Below are 19,944 nucleotides of genomic sequence, written 5' to 3'. Positions count from 1 at the left end.
CTGCTTTCTGTAGGTCACAGACAGAGCTTGTACGTGGAAGGTCATCATGCTCTGCAAGCAGAGGTCTCTTCTGAAGATGCAGGTAGTGAAAAGTGGGCTCCAAAGCAGAGGTGTTCAGCTTAGCTCTGTTCTTGGCAATGTTGCTTTTCTCTCATCTGCTAATGACTCCTGCAAATCCTTCAGTCCAAGAAGGTGTCTTTTGTGTACTAAATGCTGCCATTATTTATAATGCACTTTTGTTAAATGTGCTTAAAGCCAGTCCTGCAGGACAGTTTCAATCAAATTGTGTTCAATTTATTCCAGCTGAATAACTCTGAAATGTAAATAAAATTAAATTAAATGTGCTGTATTTGTATCCTGTTACAAATGTAATAAGCTTGAAGTAATGCTGACTGTAAAACCTGTTGAAGACTGTAGAGTAAAAATCAACCTCTAGGAAACAGCACAAAACTTGATATCTGGCTTGCAAGAGCAATTAGGGGTACGTTTAATCCAGAGGGTCTTTTTAATCTTATTTGTTCATATTGCTTCTCTGCTTCATTCTAGTAAAAGGCAGGAACAACTAGGTCTCCTGTAGTTGTTATGTTTAGTTTAACAAACATGCAGAATACCCTGTATCTGTTCCTAGCTCACTGTTTTGGGACTTGGAATGATATTGTTATTAATAATAATCTTACATTTAGAGGACATTTTTAATCCCAAAGCACATTATAAATTAGCATCAAGGCCCAAAGTGCTTACTTAGCACTGTCAAAATATGTGTGAGTTCTTCTAATTATTTACTAAGAGACTTCAGATTTGGTCCTATAAATTGTAAATATTGATATATACATGGCAGAATAACTTATCTATTGCATACCTCCCTAGGCAATTTACTCCCCAAAAGGTCTAGGATTCCTGCCAGTTAGATACTTGGATCATTCCTGGTGCAAACATTACCCAAAACCACCAGAGAAAACCCAGCTTTCACCAAGAGTGCTACAAAACCTATTGCAGGCATACTAACCAGGCACAGCCTCAGGATGTGAAGGTCTCAACTAGAGCATTAGAGACAGGAAGATATGTGGACTGCCGTTAAGCAACTGGGTATAGCTAGCTGAATTTGTCCTGCTGGGACTTAAGCCCCTGGCTCCAGGGAGCCCAGGTATTTTGAACGCTGCTGTGTGTTCAGCTACAAGCTGCTCTGCTTCAAGCTGCCAGTCCAGGGAGCAGTTAGGACCCCATCCAGTCCCTCACTTACTCATTCTGCATATTTTACAGGACCATCAAGGGCTTCATGGTATAAAGACAGAGGATTCAACAGACTAGGTAGAAAGGATGCAGAAGTATCTGGGGCAGCACAGGCAGAAGGAAGGGGAAAGTGGGACTGAGCCAACACATACTCCCATCCTGAGGCATGCATCGGGGGGGGGGGGGGGCTGATTGACACCCCCCCCCCGAGCATTTATTTTTCTCCACCCCTCTTGATTTGTTTCTAAGGGCCCTAAAGCACAGTGCAGTAGAGTTGTTCCCACAGTAAACAATGCTCCAAACATTGGTGGATCTCAGGTCTTCACCAGTTTACGGCAATAGCCACATCAATGTCTGAAGCAAATTCTTTTTGGTAAGGTAATCAATATCAGGTTACCACAGACAAAGTGAGATTGCCAGCAGACCAGAAACTCTTCTGAACTGTTAACAATGCTCAGATATTAAGGACATCTGGTTTCCAAGACCTTTGTGACCTCGAAGTTCTTGGACAGCCTCCTCTGAAAATCCTGTCAGACCAACTACGAATCGTGGTGTTTGAAGTGATATGGAAAATATTAAATCAGGGTCAGTGTTGATAGATTTTAAAAAATGGTGGCTTAATATTCCCTCACTTCAAAACCTTGCCTAGCAAGCTTTCTAAGTTCATTCAGACTGGAATAAAATTAATGAAGCTTTAGTCATACCTTTCTTTCTATTTCATTTCTATTTCATGCATTTCCTTCATAACTGCCGAGCGCGGTTATGTGGCCTCAACAAGAGATGGCAAAATCAGCACTGTGGCAATGCGGTACATCTTGGCAAAAGGTACTGTTATTATGCCAAGACGACATTCAGCCCAAAGGGTACCATCCCAAAGTGCTGAGTTAAGGTATCCTCAGGAATCATGGAGGCCTTTCACTGATCTTTTATTTTGAATTAAACAAACAAGAGGTCAGGGGGTTAAATAAATTCTTAAGAGGAAGAAGCTCAGACATTCCTTCTGATCCTCCTTTCTTTTGTGGTGCTCTTGAATGTGCTGCTCACACACTTTCCTCAGTTATTCGCAGCCACATGACAAACGCTACCTAATGGCCAGCTTATTCTATTTGTCCTTTTGTACTACCCTCTTCTTACAAACCTGAAACACTTTGAATTCACACAGTGAACTACTGCAAGTCAATGTTCACTTTTCATAGACTGGATTCATTTAGAAAATGGCTTATGTGAAAACCTTTGGATGAGCTACACTGTATTAAGTTTTGTGTGGACACATACTTTGAACTTGTCTGCTGGCTTCTTGCTGATGTCCCATATGATATTGCTTCATGCCAGGGTTGATTCATCTGCTTACCTGTAGGCTCTCACTGGATCAAGGGTCAAGCTAATGGGATTCAGCTAATGGTATGTGTACCCAAAAGTAGTCTGTGAATATATATTCTCAAAATCTCATATACTATGTCATGCCTTGCAACATCCTTGCCCAGCATATGAGGGGTCATCCTGAAGTTGTAGGTCATCATACACCATGGGAAAGCAGGCTGTTCAGTGTGCCTGGAGTGACCTGGAAATATAGAAGTATATACTAAAATGAATGAGTGGAGAAGGATCTACTTAGAATATAGCTCATTGCAACAACGAAGGAATGAAACTCTGGCAAAAATGAGGGAAAGAAACCCAAGGCTTAAACAAGGTCTCTGGCAATGTTCCATGTACCTATTTCTTCTCCCAAGCTTTGGGACTCACACTTAATGCATAAGGTGTTGTGTGAGCTGTGGCCTGTGCTGGTGACAAAGAGGAGACTTGACCTAACTTAACCAGAGCTAAGAGGATGGAAAATTCCTGTAAATCCAGGATCTTTTCCCTGTGCAAAAGCCAGGGCAGACCCAGACAAAGATGCTCCATAAAAACAGCATAAACTTGCTGTATCACTGCAGTAAGAGGGTTTTCAAGATGGTGGTAGTAGACTCTATGTTAAGGTGTATCTTGGGGTTATAGAGAGAGGGATGATGAGGGAGGGCATACAAACATGTTCTGCAAGCCCTGCAGTTGGTGTTATTTTAGGCCAACAAGAGTTAGGAAATTTCTCCAATGTTTGGCTTGTAACTCTCATTTTGATGCTATGTTTGCTGAAAGCAGCATCATACCAGGGAAGTTTTGTTTGGTGATGATTATTCCCTTAAAATTTGCATAGTAATTGCACACCATCACTTACTCACCATCCCCTTTCTCCAGACTTTTGCATTTTCATACTATCGAGGCCAATCGCTGCAGTACATGCCTCCACCCTGATCCAACTAATGATGGTGCAGCACTTTTGAATAGATAAATACTTAATAGAGGCATTCAAGTCTACTGATACTTCAGCTAGGGAAATTTTGGACAATGAACAAGGCACTTTGCTATTTGATGGACACTATCAGCTTTCAGCTCCCATGGCATTTTATAAGGTACATTTCCCCTAACAAAACATGTGGAAATGTAAGGAGATTAAATACCCCTTTGCTGGTCACAGTCACAGTCATACTCTTGGCATCATCAGAGCTTAGGTCTAGTAAGGTTATCGCAGCACCCTGCTTGGCATTGAGCTTTGAATGTGTCCCCTGGTGAAATAAGGGAGAACAGCAAGCAAAGGCAGCGCTGCAGCTTCTCACCAAGAGTGCAAGACAGAGAGGTCCAGGAAGGTTGGTGAAGTGGAGATACACCTGTGGGAGGACTGTTCTGCCACTTGAAGTGACCACATCTCCCTTGTCTGTCATCTGCTTTTCAAATAGCTCCCTTCTCCACCCTTCAGGGCTTTATTCATGCCAGGGCGAACTCCTCCAGCATAAGGACAGTCTGCCTCAACACAGCCTGCCTTGCTGCCACATCATAGTCTCCAAGAAGGGGAAGAGTATCAACTGCAGAGTGCCACACTAACCTCCTAATTAAGAAAGAAAAGGGGACAGATCAAGTGTTTCACATCATCTTGATGGTATTGCAAAGTATGAACAAAGGAAAAAATGAGGAGCAGAAGGGACATCTCTGAGCAGAAATATAAGGCAGTTTTTTACTTGATGGTGGGGGAGAGAAGACAGAAATGAACAGCAAAAATGAAAAGCAACAACAGCAACAAAGAAAAAAACATGCAGAAGTGTCTCTGGAGTAGAGACAGAAGCGGAGAGCTGTGGCTCATTCCTGTGCAGTACGTCAACCCCAGCCAGTTGTGCTCTGGAGCCCAGAGGAGCAAGGCCAGCAGTACACTTGCCAAAACACAAGCCAGAAGTTCTTTCCTTCCTACTGCAAAGCTAGGGCAGCAAAACCAGCAGATGCCCTGCACCTCTCACACTTGTAGTCAGGCAAGGACATCAAACACATCTATACCCGCCTGGGAGCATTGCTGCATGCACCCAGCAGCTATTCCACTGCTTTACCGTGCACGTCTCATTGACAATATTTCACAGATTGTTCTGTGGATGGGTCTGCGCCTTGCTTGATGGAAAATTTTGCCTGGATTTGTCTGAAAGGAGGTTTTACTGCTTGCATTATTTGATTTTCAGTAAAGGCTATTTTTGACAAAAATGTTGAAGTTTCATAAATTTCTATGCTATCTCATAAACATCATAAAATGCCTTTTTGACAAATCTAATAAACATAACAAAATGCCCTTTCAATAAAATCACTGAAATCTTGCCAGGCTGCATAATAATGTTGTATTTCAGCAAGGTTAGCACCTAGCTTTAAAGAAGGAATGCAAAACCACCCTCACCTTTGAGCCATGATTTATTGCAGTTTGCTGACCGTAACATGTTCAAAGACCCTGCACTTCACCTTTCTAAGAGACAGTGAGGCTTGGGGCTAGTTTTAGCCATGGGGCAGAAAATACAGTAGGTTCACATTTCACAGGAGCAGATATTGGTCAGTAGCCTCCAGCTTTGTCATACCTTCATCAGCCTTCCAAATACATATTTCATACACATTCCACATGAACTCTTGGTAGAATGGAGCAGGTCTTATAGAAGTTCCCAGGAAAAAAGTTTAATGAGCTGGGACGCTGATGGGCAGATTGTTTTCTTAGAAGAGAAAAAAGTCACAACACCCTTGCTGTCAAAGTGGTGTTGGAGTGAGAAGAGCTACATTTGTCATTAGATGAAATAGGCCCCAGCATCCTAGATCCCTGCTGGTCACACCATATAAATATGGGCAGACCTTCACCAGAGATTAACCAAGCCCTTAATTTATTTTTTGGGTGAAGTCTTGCTGCTGCTCTGTGTGTGTGCATGTGCGTGTGTGTGAGTGTGTGAGTATGTGAGGGTAAGGGAGGAATCATCAGCTGCAATCAGAAAGCTTAGCTGTGCAAACCTGTCAGAAACCTGTGCATCACCCAGATGCCTGCCCTGGACTTCCAGCACCATTGCCATAGCTTCCCTGACAGCAACACCAGCAGCAGCCCATAACCAGGTAGTTACCAGCTGGTAGTACCTGGGAGAGGTGAACTTTCAGTGTAATGATGTAGTGACATCAGTGGGCGCAAAGGGAGAAGGAATGAACCCCCCAGGATATATGTCCAGAATTTTGGAGCTCATATTTTGCAAGAACTGCTACAGCCTTGCAGTGCTGCGGGTGCACTGAGAAGAAAGCTGGGTGAGCAGACATGGTGTGCTTGGAGCAGTTACACTGGCAAGGGTTGTGAGCAAAGAATAAGGTGTGAAAAAACATCCCAGCCACCCTACTTCCCAAACAAAAATTATGTGTCTGCAGAGAATAAAAGCGGACTCCTTTCTTCCATTCTCAACATCAAGTCCTTCATAAAGACAAATCCTTGACAGAGAGGACTCACTTATTTAATTTAGCTAAAACCAGGGCAACACTGTTAGATACACTGACGCTCCACTCAGGACTGCTGGGCCCCATGTGCAAACAAACTCAAATGCAAGAAACACACGCAAAGAATAAACCCACTCTGGGAGGGGAGCCAAGCTGGGCCAGCACTCTGCTCCTCTCCCTGCTCTCATCTCTACTCCCCAGCACCAGAACCAAAATTCAGAGCAGCTGCCTCGGGCTGCAGTATATGGTCCCAAGTGAAGGCAGCTGCCGTGCCTGAGCCTGCGCAGGTTGCACTGCCACGCTGCGGGGAAAGCTGCTGAAGGAGTGCTATGCCACAGGGAAAGCTGCCAGGAGCTTCTGCCAGATGGCTTCAGGAGAAAGAGCCTCTCAGTCACCCCTTTCCTTAGATACACTGCTTATATGCACACCTTTCCTGGGACTCTCTGTATGCATGCCTTTCCTTGTTCCTTTGCCTCTCCCCTGGGAAGGGACTGCAAGACACCCATACTTACCTCAGTTTCTGCTGCCCGCTTGTGAGTCAGGCATCCTGTTTTCCCAATTCACTATCATCTCATTCTCCCTTTTATCCAAGAAATGGAGGAAGGTGATGGAGAGATGGGAAAATGGGGAGAGGGGAACATTGCCTGATAAAAAATGCAGTGGGAGCACAGTCCAGAGGAGCATGGGCAGCACTTGGGTGAGTGCTACCACATTTCCCCACTTGGCTCATGTATGCCACATGGCCTTATTCATAAGCTGGAGCATCTTCAGCAACTTCCAGGGCTTCTTAGTGAAGCAGAAGACGACTATCACCCTGACACTGCCACAAAGGCAGGATCCTGTGGAGGCTGAGGGATGCCCTCGTAACTTCTCAGGGCAATGCAAGCCTAGGTCCTATCTCCCCCTGCAGATGCTCTGCCCTTCACAACACGGTTAAGAGAGGTTTGGCAGTGGCACCCCAGAGCCATGGGATGCCATTAGTAGCACTGTGCCATTCATTGCAAGTTAATGTTGTTATTTCCATTTTCTTCAACTGGCCTGATGTACCTGTTGTAGCAAATCAACAGTAAGATGAGTGTTATCCCTGCACCCAGTGAACTGTGCTTTCTCCTAATGAAGCCAGTGAGTCCTCCCTAACGTGTGTCTTCCCTAAGTGTTATCTTATTGGTGTTAGCCTCCTTCCACAAATACTGCAGAATGGTCATGGAAATAATTTGAAGTTATCTCTTGCTCTGACAGATGAACTGCCAAGTGTGAAACGTCTCTCCACTGGTGGTGTTTATTAAGATCCTTCTGGAAATAACATGCATCTTCCAGTGGGCTCTAGGTTGGCAGCTGATAGCTGCGCATAAATGGGAACTCCTGCTTGCAGAGCAAAAGATAAACAGCAGGAAACAACAAAGTATGTCCCTCTCCCACAAATGAAGTGACATTTTTCAGCATTCTTTTCTGCTCTCTCCAATTTCATGGAATGTATTTAATTACTTTCTATTATAAATGAGACTTAAATTAGACAAATGTGCTCAGAAAATCTTCCCTTCGTTGCACAGCTATATTAACTTTATGATGTCACAAATGTCAGAATAAAACATTTATATTCTTCTCTGTATTGGCTAAAATTTGTCTGTGGTTGTAAATCCATGGAATTCAATTAGATTACACCAGGTAGAAATTTGATGTTGTTTGTCTAGATTCTGAGGTGAAAAGATTTACTAATGGCTCTAATTCCCTCATTTCCAGGGTTAGTTATCAAATTCACTTAAATGATATTCTGCCTTCATTGCCATGAGAGCTATTACCAAAAATGGAGGCAGAGGAGCATCAGATCCTACATGGAAGATTTGACTCTCCATGTTAGATATTCACAGCGTAATCTGAGAATGCAACATGTTGAAAATGCACAGCTTTTGCCTGGCCTCCATCTGACCTAGATTCTCTCTTAGGCTGGGTCTCTGAGTATGCTTCTTCCAATTTCATATCCGATAGGTCACACCATTTATCCATTGTTTTGAGATTCATGACCCACCTTACGCCTCACAGTGTAGTGCAAGCAGTGAGATTTGTCTGACTTTCACCTGCACAGTGTGGGACTTCTCTGACTTCTCATGTTCATTCACAGCTTCAGTTGGAGGTGTTTGCTGGGTGGTCAGTGGGTGATATTGCTGTCCAGAACTTCAGACTGAACTGCGTAGGCTGCAGGAAGGGGCTCCACAGCAGTGGAAAGCAGAACAAGGCTGCAAGTGCTGATTTTGAAAAAGTCCCATGCAGCAAAGGAGAGTCGAAGCATTCCAACAAAACCTCTAAACTGTATCACTCACTGGTTCCTTTGGGCTGAACGGTACTACAGAAATGTAAGAAGTTATTGTAATTGACTGCACCGATATGGCTCAGTACCGTGTGGGGAGGCATTGTTTAGAACGACAGTGCAGATTTGCTTAACCTTCATTGGTGAAGTCATGCCTGTTCTGGAGCTTTTATGGGGAGTCTGGGGAGGTGATGAGTAATGCTGACTCTAGTCATCTGTAGTTTCCTCTCTCCAAATGAAACGGACACAAGATATATGATTGTACCAATGTAAATCTGCAGTACCACATTGAATATATGAAAACAGTCTCTGCTACTGTAAATCTACCAAAGTTTCAATGAATTCAGTGGATTTATTCCAGAATTACTGCCACTAGGACCAGAATCTGTCCTAATTGTTATTCACTGACTACCAGGGTTGAAAGTCCCCTTTGTTTGTGGGATTCTGCATTTATGGGTATAGATGTGCTACTAAGCTAGCTATAGAGGTTTTAACACTGCATCACTGGTGTAACTATGAGAGATGAGCATCATTAAGTCAGAGTGCTCCAAAACACTGATTCTGGAAGGTGTCATTATAACATACTGCACCCCTTGGCTAATTATATCTCTTCTGACCTAGATCTCACAGGTCCAGATAACCACTTCTTCCGAGTTCAGCTTGGATCCACTTTCCCCCGCAGCCAGGCTTTAATTGAGCAAAGTTCCCTGAGCTCATTTCAGTGAATATTGAGTGGACATGTCAGCAAGTTTCTTTCCAAGCCCTCAGAGATCTGATTTGCTCTGGCATCTGTAGCCTCCATCAACTTTATTTTGTCTAATCTGGAACATACTTGTACTCATCCTTTCACCTGTTTGTACATAAATGGAGGGTAATGGCTGAAGAATGAATAAAAATCCAGGAGAAACAGTTCATACTTTGTTTATCCATTTCCAGTTTGCATGCTCCTTATTTAAATCCTGATTCAGCTCTTTCTCCAGAAGGAGCTTGAGGAAAGACTGAGTCAAAACTGAGCTACAACCTCAGAAAACTGGGCAGCACTAAATGCTTTGTTTGTTCCTTTACATAGAACACTGCTGCATAGATATAATGCTGACACCATGGAAAGATAAAGTGAGAAACTGAAACAGAGAGATTGGAGCAATGTAGCAGTCAGGTTCTGCAGTGACTTGCAACACTGTTATGGACTCCAGACAAGTCCCAGAAGAGCATCTCCTTTATTGGTTTCTAGGTATCTGTAATTTTGTGATATTTGTGTTACTGATGATTATTATCCTTTAGTTCTTTTCAGGAAAAATGGAGGGGAAAGAAGAGAATAAAAGCATAGAAAGGCAGAAGTGTCTGCAGTGAGACGTAAATGGTCTCTTTCAGCATCTTCACGCCTCTTCCTAGAATAGCTGGCATTTCCAGGCTTCTTTCCCAGGCTGCACATTTGCTACATTTCCTCATGCCCAAATGCCCAAAGGGAGGTGTTTCACATAAGAAAGGAGTTTCTCAAAATGAGCAAGGAAGCCCCGGGAGGTTGTTTAATTCAAATACCTGAAAGCATAAGTGTGCCCTAAAAGAATGAAACAATCTCTGGAAGTTTCTGAACACTCTCAGTCACTTTCTCACCAGGAGCCCTGGACTGTGATACTCTGTCCTCCATGTGTCCTTTTTCCTTCTATCAAGAGAAGAAACCTACAGGAGACATCACCTGCCTGCTAAACTCTCAGATCGCTAACTAGGTGGATCTGTGCATTTTCATCCTGGAATAGCTTGCTGCTTTGCTGCTTCTTTACTTCTTGCTCATAGGGCGATGTCAAAAATGTCATTCCTTATGAAAGCTAGGAGGAAAGGACAATGTCAGCATCTGATGTGTGGGAACTGTGACAGGGAGAGAGGCCATAGATACAGGTCTAATGTCACTAATAATACATGAGGCAGCATAATGGGAGGTCTTTGGAGAGAAAGGCAGCACTTAAGGGATTCTGGACAGGTGGAATTCAGTCCTCCTTTGGGGGCCGATTACACCAATTGGCCCAATTTATCCTGATGTTTCACTTTCTTTGATATAATAGATCATTTCAAACATTTAACCTTGAAATGACAGAGCTGCTGTAGCTGTTCTTGCGTGGCCCTGCCTAATAAATTAAGACTAGAGTGGGTCAGCTTGGAGTCTCAGGCTTTGCCGGAGTCTTGCAGGGATGCTGGTTTTATTGCCACAGAAACTTTTCCAGCTAAAGCACAAGCTGGAGAAGATCCATAATGACCCCGATACTATACATTTTAAGCTTTTGTGGTTCCTGACTCAATACCACCTTAGGTTCTTGTCCTCTCAGCCACCAATGGCTTCATTGGGAGTACCGATTCTAAGCACTGTACCTGAGATACACAGCACCCTGCACTTTCATGTAACAATTAGACATTTGGGGGTAAGGTCGTTGCGGAACAGAAGAAATTCCAGTATGACCCCTGCCAGCCAGATGGATTTCCTACCCATCCCACAGGGGCAGCTGCTGGAGGGAACAGAAAGATGGTAGGACAGTGTCTTTTACCTCCTTTTCTCTAGAGGATGCTCGAAGAGTCCAAGCACTCAGTCACTGTCTAAGCACTATACAAATATTGGTAACTAGTTTGTATTCTACGCTATTCTGATAAAGCAAACAAGTAATTTTGTTTATACACTGAAGGCTCTTTCCCTACTTGGTTATATTAAATTAAAGTTTGGACCAAGATCATCTGATGTTCTTTAAATTAGAAGGAAAATATGGATGTCACATTCATGATTGAATTGGCATGTGAAGTTCGTGATTGTGTTTATGTCAGTGGGATTATATTAGAGTATTGAGTTTATTTTCACACTACATCAGGTCTCACACACTGCGGAACTCTGACACATAGTTGCCAAGACAGCCAGAGAGGTTGCTGTGGGGTCTTTTTCTGCGATGGCACTGGGACTTCTGGACTTCTGCAGGACAGCCAGCATGATCCATGGCCTCCCAGTCCCTCCCCAAGCAAGCTGGTACTGAATGACTCTGTTCCAATGCAGTGCTGGTGCTTTCCTTGTTACCGCTCTTTCCCCCTCCAGTACTCTTCCCTCCCACCAGTATTTCAAGTTCACTGTGCACACCACCAGCAGGGCTCAGCCCTGACCCCCCAACTCCTTGAGAGCTTCCTGGCATTTTTCCTGGAATACTATGGGAGTTTGGGAGTGAAAAAATGCCTATTGCATAGAGCTGAAAAGGCAGAGGGCAGTGTTCAGCCTTCCTCTTGCTACACCAAACTCTGATCCACCAGGCACGACTTTGCTTGAGTTCTTTCATTTTGTTCAGTGAGAACCAAGCTCCGGCAATTGCGTCCCATTGAAATCAATGTCAGGCACTCAAAGGCAGCTCTAACATTTGGCATCTGAGCAGGAGCTCCCTGATTTACATGGGCAAGGTACCAGGCAGCATCCAGCTTAGAGCTCTGCTTGCCACACAACAAACATCGGTTTATTTAGCTTTCAGTAGCCTTGAAGCTACTCACTTATCACCAGATGCAGCTCCCTTTACGTAGCACTAGCCTTGGAGAAGGCTCTCAACAAATCATGAGGCTCTTGTCTGCAAGGCTTCTGTTGGCTTTATATCTCCATGCTGTGCTCAGAGATACTGCACATGAGGAATAACAACAGCTCTGTCAGCATTCGCTGGGGACCCTTCCACAGCTGAGCAGGCAAGCTGGGGAGCTGGCATTCCCAGTGGGCTGACCTGTGTTCCTCTGGGTAAATCTGTGGGAAGGTACGGGCCAAGTGTAATAAAAGAGGAGGGTGGGGGTGTCTATTTTGTACCTGGGATAGACCACAGGTACAAAACACGGGTTTTGCTGTTTGGTGAAAAAACACTCACCTTTGGGAGTCACAGGTGTCATTCCCTGCCACTTCACATGGCTCCCACATCAGTTAGCAGGTCACTGCCTCAATCCCCACTAGTAGGTGAAAACAGCACTGACTAAATTTCACATGCCCTGCGTTCAGCATGACGGCTGCCTCCTCTGGGGCACACCGACAGTCACACGCTCATACTGCTGGTTGAAAGCCCTTTACGGTGCCGATCCTTGCAATATCCCAGACTTGCTTCCTTCAGGCTTAATTTAATTGACTGTGTGTCAGCGCCAGACAGAGCTCAGCTTTCACAGTGAGTCTTTGTCAGAGAGGGCTCAAGTGCTAGGAACTCATCCCACCGCCACTTCCCTGCTAAATCCATCTAAACCACACTTTTATCACGGTGTGCTTTGAAACAAAACCATTGTAACCACATATTTATTCCTTTCTGACATCTCCATTGCTCTGCCTTTCAGGAACTCAGCATGTTTTATTTGAATTGTAAGATTATTTTAATACTGTGTTTGTATTGGGTTCTGAAATGCTTCTATTGTTGTTCTGCAGTGCCCCAAGTGTCCTGGCTGCAAAGTGCTGTAAGTACAACCGGATTATTCCTTTGCTTAGGTAAACGCTGGAAAATAGGTTTAATGATATTGCCAAATGCATTGGAGTGAGCCCTGAATGAACGTATAAACACACATGCCAGAGATCACATAAATAATCAGCAGGTACACAAACACCCAAACATACACCGCAAAATTGGATTCATGCACTTGAACCTCCATCAGACATCAAGGAAACATGCTGAAACAGTCACCTCAAATTTCTCTACCTGTGAGGATTTGAGGTTAAGTTTGAATGCAAATCTGAGCTCATTTATTGCATCTCCTGATTTCTATAAAAGCTTCTCTTGCTTTTGTGCGGCTGCCCCAAACCAAGAAAATATTTCTCATTTCTGGCTTGCATAGCCTGTACCCACAGCAACAGGCATGTGGAAAATCTTGTTAAACCAAGTGAGTTTTCTGTCCTTGTGAGAGAAAGTCTGGGGAGAAATGCTCATTAGCTTCTGGCAGCAATAATTCAGTAGGCAAACCAAATCATGTTTTGAGGCACTTTGGGCATTCTTTCATTTACTTTCTTCCTCCTGAATATCTATCCCCATGAGGCAGGAAAAGCAAATAACAGCCAAGTTGTGGTGGGCTGTGCATGTGGATGCACAAGGAAAGGGACCACAAGTACCTTCCTTCCAGGTTGGACAAACAGGCAGACTTGCTGAAGAAAATACAAGACCCCTTTACTGCACTGGTGGTTGCTCATGGAATTACAATGATGCTAGCACAGAGAAAGGAGGGTGCCTGAAGCCTTTGCCTTTCCACAAGCAGGTGATGGTGGAAACTTAGCTTGGTGGGGCTGTGGAAGAGAGGTAAGCGGTAGGGGGTGGGGGAGAAAGCCAAATTTTGATTCAGCTTCATTCCTTTGCTTCTGGCCCACGGCTTTCCAGATAGATTTTCTTCAGGTATACAGCATTTGGCCTATTTTCTCAGAAATCCTTGAGCTGTTTCTCCTCCAATGTGTTGATCAGATTTGACTAGGAACAAAAGCACAAAGTCAAGGTGATCAATAGCAAAAGGAGCACGGTTTATCTTAGGTTGCTAGGCCTTGCTCTTTGCTTTTATTTCGTCTTGTCTTGATTATTGTTATATATGGCTGTGCCTGCAGAAATTCGATAGGAATTAAAGGTACCTTCCAAGGAGCGCAGCATTGTCCTTCACTGAATTTTCTTGGACCCTGGGCAGCAGAAAAGGAGAAAATCCTGTGCTATCCCCTTGTTCCTTGACTTTAGTATAAAATGCCAGCCTGACTAAGCAGAGACTATGACTATTTCCCAACAGTATATCCCTGGCTGCTGACATTTACACTGCAATATGACCTAAAATTGATTTGTGAGGGCCCAAATGCTGTGATAATGTGACAGAGGCAGCACTGCTGCTCAGTCTGTCCTAGCCCTGCCACTGTTGCTGCCATTGGTAGAGTTGTGGAAGTGGCAGCAGTGAAGGATGGCTTTAACAAAATAAAGATCAGTGAGGCTTTATGAATATATCAGTCTATATGGACCCCTGCTTATGAAAGCCAGAATTCTTCTTTGGATTTGCAGACTGGATTAGTTGGTAGCAACAATGTTCCTTGAGCTTCCTCTAATTAGAAGAGGCTTACAAGCTTGCTTTCCTGCTTAAAAGCTAAATTTATTATTAGCTGCCTTAGCAAGGCAAATTTGAATTAAAGTTCAAGCTATTCACTCTTAAAACAAATTTATTCATTGACCACTACTATAAAGAACAACTGAGGAAAGAGCCATAAATGCATCTCATCAAAAGTCCATTCAGCCCTGCAGTCTGAGAGTGGCAGTGGTGGATGCTTCAGTGTAAATGTATGAAGAGAACACCTATGCCTTGTCTGGTTCACCTCCTCAACCTCCAATGATCAGAATTTGAAGAGCTTCCCAGTTTGCTAAGCTAGGATTTATTTCTAATACTGAACCTTCCAGCAAAAGTTCCAGGATGAGAAAGTTTTTCAGGGATGTGTAAAGGGTGGCAGCAAGAGAAGACAGCAGCATTTGAGCTTGTGTCAGGCAGTGTAGGAAGGTTGCCTGCTGTTACACTATAAACTGACTGTCCTTGGCCCCTTCTTTTCCTCTGCCTCAGTAAATCAGCTCTTCCAAGCCTCTAGATCCAGGAGATTTCCAGTCCCTCTGTATTAGTAGTTGATCTCCTTAGCTGGTGGTGATGGGATATCCATTTACCTTCATGACAGTTAGAAAAAGCATTTGGGTGGAGAAAGACCTAAGGGTTTATTTCTAGAGTGGAGGAGCAGAAAAAGATTGAAGGTGATCTGCCAGTACTGAAATACTGCTGCAGCTCCAAGCAGAAAGTTGCACACGTCCCTCTTTGTACTGGTGTTCTTGGCATGCACTCCTGAACCTTATTCCACTGTGGCCAGTGAGCCAGCTGTTTTCACCAACACCTTGTGATATAATAAGCCAGAAAAGCAGAGTAAAGACTGGGTGTTGGACAATAAATATGAAGATTTCATTCTTGGCCTTTTGTGTCTTGACTGAGGGTCTCTTGATTACTAAATTATTAAAATTGAACTGGAAGAACTGTTAAGCATCTTAATCGCTACATGTAGAAAATAAAGTTGTATTATTACCATCTCCTCACAAGAACCAGATCACCTCCATCTTTTGGGGCTCTTTGCTAAGCACCTTCAGCATCCTCTTCATTCCCTCACATCTGCAATACTCTGTGTCCTGCCTTAGCTGGCACAATCATTCTCCATTTGCAGGACCCAGCTCTGCTCAGGAGTGCTTGGACATGTAAGTCCAGCACCTCCCTTTATTTTTGCAAACCCAGCCCCACAGCTGGATTTCCCTAGCTAGCATCTAGCAGACCTCTGCTCTCATCTGGGACACTTTATCCCACAGCAGAGAATTTCCTTCTATCACTCATTAAACATAGTGTGTCCAACTTACCTACCTGGTTAATCGTGGAGCTTGTGCCTTAATGCTCTTTTTGTGGCCTTGTTTTAGTCACACTTGGCCACATGGTGAGATCTCCCAGGGCTGGGCAATGTGCTGTATTGCTCAGCAACACTCCACCTGTGGAGATAAAAAGGGATGAGGGCTGGTTCTCAGGGAGAGCTCTTGTCAGATTTTGGATGCTGAAATGGCTTCAGCTTTGGATGTCAGCAGTGGTAGAGGTTAAGTGAATCAACATTCCAAATTTTTCACCGTAACAGCCCTAGAGGCAGCAGCTCAAATCCAATCCAGATGATAATTTTCTTTCATAACTTATTTCCTTTGCACATTTTTAGCTCTCGTTATCCTCACTAGAAGTTCCTCTGGAGCCACATCTCTCTTTGTCTTTTAACAAAGCCTATGTCCATGGCATACAAGCATCCCTCTCCAAACATCCTTTTGTAGCTCAACAGCTCCTGTAGGCTGGAGCTGAGGATTCATCAGAAAATAGGTAGTAGAACGAAAAATGACCCCAAGGAAGATCTGAACTAAATCCTTCAAAGCTTTCAGATCATGGTGCTTTAATTAGCTAACAGACAGCTAAGCACTCTGGGCCCTTACAACGTCACCCTGCAACTAGCTGCTTTCCTGGGCCAAGAGTCTTACACCAGCAGAAACTTGGGAGATTGCCATCTTTGATCTCTCTTACAAACTTTGCCATCGGTTTTGAATGTGACATTTGGTAATGTAGCAACAGTACAGCATAAAATAAAAAAAAAAAAAAGAAAGAAAAAGAGAAAAAACCTCTCAGACTCTGGAGAGTAACTCCTACCATTTCCCTTTTGTATCCACTGCCAAGGTATTTGAAAAGAGCAGGAGATAAGTAGCCTTATGACTACTACAGATTAACAGGCTCTGAGGTACCAAACACAGATTGCTGCTGCTGGGAGTATAATGGCTATTGAAATTCACATTTATACAGACATTTCCATGGTGGCACTGCAAAGAGCAGGGTGTATAGACAGCTACAGACCATAAACACTGAGGCCATGCAAAATAAGACAAGGAGCAGAACCCCCTGTCACTGGGAAGCAGCCAGGCACGGACCAGTTCCTGCCATGTAGGAGACTCTCTCCGACTTCAGATTATGGATCTTCCTCAGAGACAAAGGATACACTAAATCTTGGAAAATTCCTGCCAGAGGCTTTCTGCAGGGGAGGGAACACAAGTCCCTGAGCAGCAACATTGAGTGACAAACTGCCATGAGCTGTCTGCTGCCCTGCCAGGCTCTCAGAGGCAGATCAGAGGCACTGAGGGACTTCTGCCAGGTGAGCCAGGGAAGCTCTGGAGGACAAAGGTACAATGGAGTTTTCGGGTTCTCTTGCAGCCTTTGTTTTTGCTTATGGTTTGTTTTGCAGAGCTCATTGAACAGGGATGGGGCTTCATGCAAGAGGTACTGTCACTTGTCACCACTGCAGAGGCATGTTGTCCTTGACACATGGGCTACAACATGCCATGTCATCATTTTCCAAGGTGTGTATCAGAAAGCACAGGCAGGGTTTGCTCAAGGCTGGTTAAAGCAAGAATGACTTTTGCTTTTCTTGCTTTAGCACTGGAATATGAGAGGCTCAGAATCAGCTGCACTGGGGTTGCACCAGGACAATGACAATTCTTATCCACGATCTGTGATGCAAATCGTGAAGCATTCTGCATGTGAGTGAATTCAGCTTTCCTGATCTCCTGCATTGTAACGTCAGTAGTACTGTTCCCATACTCTGGCTGGGGAAATGGATGTACTGAGAAGAAAAGTGCTTTTTCTAGTATCACCTAGAAGGCCAAGGACAAACTTGGGAAAATAACACAGATCTCCTTTCTCCAAGTCTCCTGGTCTAACCCCTACACATGCAATTTCTTGATAAAGACATGAGTCAGTTCTTTTTGCATGTCCTTACAGTGTACCACATTTATACCCACAGCCTCTGAACTCCTTCCAAGCATTTGCACTGTTATCCTTCCAGCACCCCTACTAGAGTGCCTCTTCTACACCTAAGAAATAACAATGCAGGGGTCTATGGTGTGTCTCATGCCTTTAGTTTGAAGAAATCTGAGATTAAATAGGAAGCTGAACTCACAATAAGCAATAGTTGTATAAGTTCCAGAAGAAACCACTGTAATAATATGTTTTTTGATATTTAGTTGCAGAAACCTTAATACTTCCTCTGCTAGGGGAGGGGGGGGCAAACTCTCAACCAAACTGTCATGCTTGCACCTCTCTGGAGAGCAGAGTTTGCACATAGTTGGTAGATCTCAGTTATATCCAAACGTTTCTCTCCAGCTGCAGCTGTTACTCAGCAGAAAGGTGGGATGCTGATTTTAATCTCTTATGTGCTTTTGATTAACTGACCCCTAGGAAAACAGGGATTAAAAACCACATCTGCAGGCTCCCAAGAATATGTCATGAACAGATCTGTTCTTCCGGCCCCCCCCCATCCTGCAACTTTCCATCCTCTAAGAGCAGGGAGGTTTCAGAGCAAAGGCAAATGATTCCAACTTGCGTGATGGTTTTGTGTCTTACTTATTCCATCAGAAAAATGTGTTGTCTACATCGTGTGGGAAGCTCGGTGCTGTAATAGTAGGGGGTGTAGGTCATGACTGAGCAGCAGTGGCAGAGATGTGAGTGGGTGGCGCGGGAATACCAATGTGGCCTGGAGGTCAGAAGTGAAGAAGCTGGCAGATTTGGGTGTGTGACAGATTTTGATTACCAAATACCTTTGTCAAAAAGATATGTCCTTGATGCATTGGAGCCATCAACACTCAGGGCAAATTTGTTCTGTCAGAGGAGCCACAGTTACTTCTAGAATTGCTAAAATTCAATATCAAACAATTAAAGGTTAAAAATAACTCCACGGCTGTGTCTATTCCTCTCTCTAAGTAAATGTTTACTTTCTTTGTTTCTGTTTTGTGGCACTGGCCAAGTGCAGCAGAACTGAATGAGTTACTGCTTTAGCCCCCAGGGTTACACAGAGCACATGGACATGACGCAAGAAGCACATAGCTTATTTTTACGGGAGGAAGAATGTGGAAATGATCCCCAGGTCTACAAATGGAAGGAGCCAGTCCCATAACAGTTAAGGCCACCAGGCTGTCTTATTAAGGTCAGATCTAGTGTGTCATGTTGAACGTAATTATTTCACTGCTTATAATTTCAGCACATTTGATTCTGAATATAAAATGAGGCAATTTTCTTCCTGGGGATAAGAGAAATGTGTGCCTTTGCAGAGCATGAGACACAATCACTCTCAGACTGGCCAGCTTTATTTCTTCCTGATGAGGCACTGACTCCCCAGGGAATAAGCTGAAAACAGTATTTTCAACAGAGAGGGCAAAATACAAAGAAGAAAGTTTTCCTTCTGCTCTCAGGGGTGTTGTGCTTGGATGGTGGCCTGTTGCTAAGTGGCCCCATGGGAACGATTCCCAAAAGGATCATAGTTCCGTGTCTGGGGATTTCATTCCCTTTAGACCTCTTTCATCTCTTCATTCAAATCCTAATGCTGAGATTGACCCTGTAAGCTATTAGTTGCCCTCAGCTACCATTCTTCCTGTTTTAAAAACACGGCTGATAGGAACATTAAAAAAAAGGACTCTTCAGACCTGGCAAATTTTGTCATTAGGTAAGTGCAAAATACTCTTCATTTTTTTTCTCTTTTCTTTGTGAAGTGAATGGGATTGGATTCTTTGTTGCCTTGCACTTTACACTGAAATGTATGCTTGTGCCAAATGCTTATAACACACTGCCAAATCCAAAGAGTAGCATTTTGTACGTTCTTTGTTCAGGCATGAATGCCTGTGCAAGGTGCAAAGCAAGACTAGCTCAGATGCTACAATAGTCCCAATCACAGAATGTTACTAGCAAATGCTAAAACATGGTAGCACATTTCCTTAGTTCTTCTTCCTCTTGTCTGAAAACAGGATTGCTGAGGCTGAGCACAATCTGCACCCTACAAAAACGGCACAAAGTTAGAAAGCTACTAGGTATAAAACACCACTTCCCATGGCCTTGTTCACTTGCAACCTGCAAATAAAATTAAATTTTTCAAAATCTGAGCCTGTATAGGAATGATAACATTGCCAGTTTGTACCCTCAATAATTTTCAGGTGTCCTGTGATCACCTATAACTGCAGCCCAGAATGGATGGCAAAGGATTCTGTATGTACCCACAATTAGAACACCTGCTATATCTGATCCAT

Source organism: Phalacrocorax carbo, chromosome 3, assembly GCF_963921805.1.
Source record: "Phalacrocorax carbo chromosome 3, bPhaCar2.1, whole genome shotgun sequence".
NCBI classification, from domain to species: domain Eukaryota; kingdom Metazoa; phylum Chordata; class Aves; order Suliformes; family Phalacrocoracidae; genus Phalacrocorax; species Phalacrocorax carbo.
Note: the sequence above shows the minus strand (reverse complement) of the source record.